Source organism: Desmodus rotundus, chromosome 11, assembly GCF_022682495.2.
Source record: "Desmodus rotundus isolate HL8 chromosome 11, HLdesRot8A.1, whole genome shotgun sequence".
In the NCBI taxonomy this organism is placed as follows: Eukaryota; Metazoa; Chordata; class Mammalia; order Chiroptera; family Phyllostomidae; genus Desmodus; species Desmodus rotundus.
The window spans coordinates 93,848,507-93,857,264 of NC_071397.1; positions in this window are offsets into that span (position 1 = coordinate 93,848,507).

Here is an 8,758-nt window from a genome sequence, read left to right on the forward strand (position 1 = left end):
GTAAAAGTTGGCAACAGAAAATCAGGCAATTTAAGGAAGAGAAAACATTAGAGGCGAACAAATCTATAAAGAAATGCTCCAACTCATTTGAAGCCCAAGATGCAAATTAAAGCGACGCAATGCTATCATTTCACACTGCTTTGCAGGTGATGACACTGTGATAACTTTTCCCATTAACTAATATTCAGAGATCAGCTTCCACATTGTTCTTTTGTATTGTCATTTTCCTTACTTCTTTGTCACAGTGAGTGTAATTACATCTATTATGATTAGCATTTTAACACCTTAGGAGAATTAATACTTACCCTTGCCCCTTCCTTCCTGTAACTTAGAGATCTAACTCTCTCATGAAATTGGTAAAAGTAACTAACTGCCAGTCAAGCCCTTGAGCTGATAATTGGAATGGATATGCCCTTGAGAACTACCTTAATTTTCTCTGTTATTCTTTTTCTCCCCTGTGCTTCATGCACACTGACACTTTCAGATTTTCTCCTGAATAATTAATTCACCAGATAATTTCTAGATTGATCACAGTAGGATTAAGAATTCTGCCCAAGTGTTAGGAAGTCAATGAATTCATTTGCTATCCATAATTATTATTAAGTATAATCCATACGGCTACCACGTAACTGGGTATCAAACAAGATTCCATTGTTTTTGTGTTTATCGCTTATCATGGCAACTGGGACACTGTCAAAGGACACAATACTTTATTACGTCACAAAGGTAGTACAGTCATGGTAAATTCATGCTATATTAAGCACAGTAATTATGTTCGATATGTTTAAGCTCATTGTTTTAGTGACCTGTGGATGACAAGATTATTGATTTGGAATATACTCCAGCTGACAAAAGTAAATTGTAATCTAGGCACGGCTAGAAAGGGAGGACAATGAGGTGCTTATGTTTTGTTTTCAAAGTAAATAAACTATTATGTTATAAGCCTCTTAAAAATGAGGCAATTTTAATCACAAGAAATTATTCATGTCAACTATGATGAATGTTGATGGTTTTATTTAAACCTGACTTTAAAATAAATGTGAAACATTTCCTTTGCATTGGCTAAGAAAGAAGCAATTACTGAAAGGGAATGAATTTGAATTGAATTCCCCTGAAGAAAACAATAAACAGGTAAACAGCTAAAAATTATGAGACTTCTTTATTTCCCATGTGAGTCAAAGCAATTAGATTGCTCCTTCCTCAACTGCCTATAGGATGTAACAAATCGTCCAAGTCGTCAGTATGTTACTGCCCTTTTTTTCTTTCACACTCTGAGAAATTTACATTGCCTGATTTTTTTTGTAATTTAATGTAATTCATGACATTACTAACTTAAAGAGGAAAAACAACTGACGTATCTCATCTATGCAGAAAAAACAGTTCAACCAATTTGTCATTCATTTAGTATAAAAACTAAAAATTTGAGGAAATTTCTTTAACCTGATAAAAGGCATTTAGAAAACAAAATAAGTTGAAACTATACTTAACCTTTGTTATTACTATGAACTATTGTAAGTATGTAAGAATGTAAGTATGTAAGACGTAAGTATGTAAGAAGAGGAAAGAACGAGTAGAGAGATAGAAGATGGAAAACAGAAAAGGAGATACCTATGTTTAAAAACAGAAGATAACAAAGTAAATATATCAGTATGTTAATGTCAACTTATTCATTACAAACTATTTTAAAAGGTAGTTTTTTAAAAAAGAAAGGCTATCTGTATGGTTACCACATAACTAGGTACCAAACAAGATTTCATTGTTTTTGTGTTGATGATTTATTATGGCAAGTGGAACACTGTCAGAGGAAATAATACCTTATTACATCACAGAAAGTTAATTCAACAGCTGGACTAGAAAGACTTTATCTCAAGTTCAGGGGATGCCTGAAAGTCTAGCTTTTGACACTTGGATAAGATAAGGGTAATGAAATCTGTGATGTGCTGATTGAGGTACCAATTACCCTGTGGACTGCCAGGGTTAGTTTCTTATTTAAGCTTTGCATCTGACCTACCTGCTTGGAATAACCTGGCTGGATTCCATGCCTGAAGAGATTGATAAGGATCCCTCACTGGCCGCCTCTCCAAGCTCCCTAAAGCAAGCGTTCCCCTCACAGACCTCCCCAAAGCCAGAGATTTAGCACAACCTCATACATAGTTTGATGTAAGTACATACTTATGTAGCATTCTTTTTAAAAAATATTTTCTTGTTTCTGCTATTACAGTTGTCCCAATTTCCCCACTTTTCCCCAGTAGCATTTGGTAATAACTTTTGCTTATCACCAACGTCAGACAAATCCTTTATTCAGCAAAATACTTATTACATGGCTCAAGTTTGAGAAACCTGCTTTAGAATATTTGCCCATTCACCTTCAGGACAATTTTTTTCCTATTACATTTTGTGAATAGCCTGAGATCAATATCCCTCCCATTCTGAGTGTAAACATTTGAACTCTTGGGATTATCTAAATTAAAAAAGCCAATTTTCTGTTCTGAAATACTAAGATTTTTTAGGAATTCACAATGTGGAGCTGTTTCTGATAAGATAATGAAAATATGATTCAGAAAGGAAAGATCACAAACTTCCTGTAAATCTACAAAAAATTAGGACAAAATGTATTTCATTGAAATGGAATTGAAAATAGATTAATCCTCTTCTCTATGAGATCTCTTAATTTTGCAGGGCAAATGAGTATTTTCTAGTAATACAAAGAGCTTCTTAGCTTTTAATGTGGCAGAAGCAATGAGCAGTGGTCTTAACTATAAAGAATAAGCTTCCATCAATTTTGGAAAATACTTACTTAGTGCATTTCACAAAGTCATCATTTTTTTGTAAGTTAGATGGCATTTTTTATTTGCATAAATTTCCTGGTAGTAGAGAAAAGGGGTGCCGTGTTGTAAAGACCTGTGTTATCTCAAAGTAGGGTGTGATTCCCTTAATCACATCTCTGACTCAGAAGAGAAACAAAACAAAAACATAAATGTGCAGTTTGCCTTCCACTCTAATGCGAGCGAGTGTTGCATTTAGGAAAGAAAAAATAGGTGTCTGCAGTAACTTCAGATCGTGGGAAGGTAAATTAGATGTATTTGACTCCATTCCTCCTGCTAAGTACAAATAAAATTTGTACTCATTATTTTATGTAAAATAAACATAAAATGCCTCTGAATGGTGGAGAGAAGAAGGCATCCCAGCTAGGATCCTGGAGACCCAAGGAATGACATGGCGGCATCCATGGGTTTTTGTTCTGCCTCATACATCCCAGACTTGAGACAAAGATGCACCAGCAACCAGCAACACCAAAGGACCTGGATCAGAAAAAGCCGCAACAAAAGGGTGTTCTGTCTAATGAAACGATTGAGCAAGGACAGTTTTTTAAAAAGATTTTATTTATTTGTTTTAGAGAGAGGTGAAGGAAGGGAGAAAGAGAGATAGAGAAACATCAGTGTGTGAGAGAAACATTGATTGGTAGCCTCTCACACCTTTGCAATTCTCGGCATCCTCCTCATGTTTCCTGAGCACTTCCTCTCTTTTTCTATTTTCTCTTCTCACTGATGGTACAAAGCATATCTTCTATTAATGCAATAATTATGGACACAACTTATAGAAGGAGTCCATCATCCCTGTCCAAGTAACAATCCTTTTTCTTTCTCCTGGAAGTGACTTATTGACAAACCAGTGAGAGATATAATTTCAGGGTATCATATTCTGGCCCTGGGCATGCATTCAATGGTCTGGTCTACATTCTCTTCAAGAAACACCACAGCTATAGATGGAGTCGTTAGTGAAATTACACTCTCTGAAGGCATCCTAGCACATGGTATCTCTCCTAGAGATGACCTCACGCAGAGCAGACATTAGATGACACAGTAGGATTCCATGGAGTTCTGGAACATAGCACCATAACAGGCTCCGCAGCAGCCTGTACACTCACGTCAGCACTCTATCCTGACTCAGGAGGGGGCCACGGGCCTCAGGAGGCCAGATCCAAAACAATGACTTACCAGGCTTAACAACCTCAGGCAAACTCATGCTCATTTGGTTAAATGCCACAGAAGCACTTAGGATGACAAACTGTCTCATCCTCGACTCTTCCCATGCCCTAAGCTTGTGGACTTGATTCAAAAGCGTTCATGAATGTCTCTACCAGACCATGCTGATTTGGCAAGAGGAACACAAAGAGTCCATTGCTAGTCACAACTTTCAGCTCAACATTACCCTTACTTTGTCCCCTGGAAGGAAGTTCCCCCACTTGGGAATTATCACAGAGCTCAAGAACTCAGAAGATGTCAAGTTCACAGGTATGAGTCACATTTTCTCTGCAAATGAGTAACAGAGTGTGAGTGAGAGAACTTACTGGCATCGTCATTTCCTCATTTCCACATTTCCACATTTCCACATTAGGTATCCTAGGTATCGGAGACGCAATACCATATGCTGTTCATTAACTCAATAAGTATACAGTGTTCTTGAAGACAGCCCTCCAGGTCTGCTATTGACTTATCTGAGCTTTCCTCAAATTGTTTTTACCATTATATGATATATTTTTTCAGTAAGGGAATGTTGGAAGTTTGCAAACTGTGTTGCATGGAAATGCAGGTGAGGTGACTGGTGAAACTGAAGATATCAGGTTTAAAGTTTGGTGGAACTTAGTTAGGTGCATACTTCTGAACATGTGCTAACCTTACATCTGAATCATGCCAATAGACGGCAGTTGAGATGACAACCAGAGAGCAAAGTGGTGACATGGATTTTATAATCTTGCCTCACGGACCAAGTAAAAAGAAATTGATCCGAAAGCTTATGTAACTACCCTGAAAGGAACCCTTATCTACTGTAGCACAGGGCTGAAACTGCTGAAACTAAACTCAAAGTCTGAACCTGTGAGTGGCTGAATCACAATTCATAGTGAACTCACAATCACACACGGTCCCTTGTGTTAAAGTTGGAGCATTGACTGGCACACAGGGGATCCTACGAACTGAGATGGAGACATGTGAGTAGGAAAGCCAGATACGGCAAACCCCTGAATACAGCCGGGCTTCCTATGTCAGAAGCAGCAGCCACTTGAAGTTTGACTTCCTTGTCTGAGGAAACTCGAATGGCATCTCCTGAGATAGTTGCCTTCAAAGGGACTGCTGATTCTCCTCGGGACCTGTTTTTGCCACCTGTCATTGCTTCTAGAACTTTAAACAGTCCCAAGTTCAGCAGATCCCAGGAAGTAAGTTCAAAGCATGCAAGTGTGACCCATAAGCATTTTTTAAGCACAATAAAGCTCTTTTATCCAAGTTTGTTTTGCTTACTTTTTCCCTTTTAGATATTATCATTCTCTAGAAAATTTTGTTATTCTATTGGTAACATAAAATTCTTTCACTTTTGGTATTCCATTAAAGGTAAATTTCTAACATTAATAATATGTACAGCAAATGTAAATCAACATAATGTAGCATATAAATTGTGTTATTCAAGTAGTATAACATGTCTGTCTTACCTGCTATTAAATTTCTAGATCAAATCTATTATGGAAGAGAGTATGTACCCAAAGCATATTTATTGACTAAATAATACTATGCCGCTTTGTACCTGAAATTTGTTCTCTCTCCACTTGGATCCTGTTAATTAGAAGGTCACAGAATGAATTACAATTTCTTATTTAACTATCCATAAAAAAGAGAAAATCTATGCCGATGCAATTATTGGCATTATTAATCATACTCTGTCTCGATGTGTTACATGCTGTTGACTCAGCTGTGACCCCTGGTGACTCATATGTGAGGGATGGCCACGGTTCCCATCCCAGACTGCCCCGCTCAGCTCCCGCAGGCTCACGCCCTTGGCTTCTCTCACAAATCGATCTACCTCGTTTTGATCTTTCTCTGTTCTGCAGCCTTCTATTTTTACCCCCCAGCGTTATTGTCTTTTACAAAGAACTTTACCCTGTGAAGTTTTGTCATTTTTGCCTCCAGCAATTTTCGGGCTTAATTTGCTTTAGGATTCCCATTGTTTGTTTTCCTGGAGGTCCAGGGTCAGCGGACCCAGAGTTCACCTCCAACGCTGTATTTCAAATGAATCAATATTCTGCCTGCAGGGAAGAGTGTGAAAGGATGTAAAATGAAGTCAGTTGAGAAGAAAACTGTTGTAAAAGGGAGATTTGATTAGGAGTTTAATTTTCCTTAAAGCTAAACCCACGAAGCTAGAAGATGAAAGGGCTCCAGAGCACAGGAAGGAGAAACGGTAAATTGCAGTGGTGAATTGTGCACCTACAACAAAATGATCTAATAAACTAGTAATTTGCCATATTATCATGAGATAGAAAGACAATTTAATAAAAGCAATTTGGCTTATATTCCTTCTAGTCTACTTGTGTAGCTTCATAATCATCTTTCCTTTTTAAAAGAAGTATAATAATTTAGTCATGGGACCACATTTTTATAAATTAAAATTTATGCTGCTAAAATTGTTATAAGAACTACTTTGGTAATGACCAAGGTTTTAAAGGTTTCCACTCAAATGCCACAATAAATTAAAACATAGTTACAGTCTAGTCACTATTTTAATCTTTCCATATATGCCCTTCTGTTTAGGGAATGGATTTATGTTTTCTAAAATGAGCAGTGAAAGCCAATTTTTATTTTCTCCTCTGCTGGAATTTTTGCAATAATCATTGGCATAAGAACTTTTAAATAAATTCTTCAGTGGCTATTAAGGAATAAATAAATGAAAGGAGATTCTCATGTCCTAAAATTTCAATACTGTTAGTAAGAGTTATTTAAAAGTATTAGAGCATAAAATATCTTCAAACACATATTTTATCTTTTTATTGGGAAAATGAGGCAATTAATTGTAAAAACTTTTACAATTTCATAACATTTTAGTATTAAAATCAAATTTTTATTTTTAAACCACAGAATGACTGAGGTTTGGGTAAGTTAGTTGAGTATGATTGAGATGAATCTTTCCATGAAATTTACAATTCTAAAACTATTTCATTAACTGCAATGCTTTCTCAAAAACATCTACAGGAAGTCTCATACATTATGTGGAAATGTTGAACCCATACTCATAAGTTCACTAATCAGTCAAGGCTGCAACTCCATTTATATTGATATTACAGTAGAAATCCCAGTCTTTGCAGTAAGCCATGCTGGAGCGGGTGTGGAGGAAATGGAGTAAGATTCTGAAAGGGCAAGAAAGTGGAGAAACTGGAATGCTCATAGCTTGCCGGTGCAAATGTAAAAATCTAGCTCTGAAACGCAGAGTAGTTGGAAGCCCTCATTCCTGTTGTAGAAGATAAACCTGGACACACTGAAAATCAACAACTTTTTCGAGACCCATCGAAGAACGGAGGTCCCAGGGCAAACCACCACCCTGAAACCTCCAGAGAAAGGTAAACTCAGAGAGAAACAGCTGAGCTCTGCGTACCTGGAACACAAACTAGTGTAGTCACAAACTGGCAGGATCACACACTGGTAATTGTTTAAAATTATGATAAAATGTAAGTAGCATAAATTTGCTATTTTTGAATGTTTTATGCGCATGCAGTCACTCACTCAGTGTGAAAGTGCGCTTTCACATCGTTGTGGGACCATCACCGCCTCATCTGCAGAACGTCCTCATCCTTTCAAACTGAAACCCGGACGCGTTAAATCCTCAGTTCCCGTCTGCCCTTCATCCCAGGGCCTAGCAGCCACCGCTCTACGTTTTGTCGGAGATTCTGACAACTCCTTGTGTTTCATGTAAGTGGAATCCTGCAATATTCGTCCGTTTGTTTCTGGTCCATATCACTTAACATGCCTTCAAGTTTCATTCATATTGTAGCATGTGTCAGAATTTTCTTTCTCATGTTGAATAAATTCAGTTGTGTGTATAAACCACATGTTTATATTCATTCATCCATATCAGTGGACCTTTGAGTTGCTTCCCTCTTCCGGCTATGGTGGATAATCCTGCCAGGCCCATTGGTGTGAAGATACCTGTTTGAGTACTTGTTCTTAATTCTTTTGGGTATAGATGCAGAGGTAAAATTGCTAAGTCATGGCAATGCCATGTTTAAGTTTTTGAATAACCACCATACTATTTTTTACAATGTCTGCACCATTTTCCATTCCCACTAGCAATTCACAAAGGTTCTGATTTCTCCACATCCTCACTAAAGCTCTTTATTCTCTGTTTTTGATTTCTTTGTTTTATAACAGTCATCCTAATGGATGAGAAGTGGTGTTGCTTTGTCGTTTTAATTTGCATTTCCCTGATGATCACTGATGTTGAGCATCTTTTCATTGCTCACTGGCCATCTGTACTTCTTTGGAGAAATGTCAAAGTTCTTTGCCCATTTTTTAATTGGGTTGTTTTCTTTCTTCATGTTGATAAATGGCAATTTTTATGAATTGCTAGAGACTCAGTGTAAATTAGCATGAGATTTAGGAACTCCTGGGGGCTTCAGTCTTCATGGAGACCTCTATAATGTGGTGGGCTTTACCTTCAGAAAGCTCACCAGGTTCTTGATGAAGATTGGAGTAAGACCAGTGGTGGTTCAGGCAGAAGGACGAGAGAGTGAGCTTTGTGAAGTCCCCCCAGAGCCCTCTCCATAGCAACGGCCTACTCTTCAGCATGAGGCCAGAGCCCTGAGCCAGCTAGGGGAAGAGAGCTCCTCACACTCCAGTTTCCTCTAGACTTTCGTTCTCACATAAAGGAGAAAAAAAGAAGCTTATAGGGATGAGAGCTTTAAGGAAGTAGGTTTGAATGCTGCATTCAGAGAAGAGAA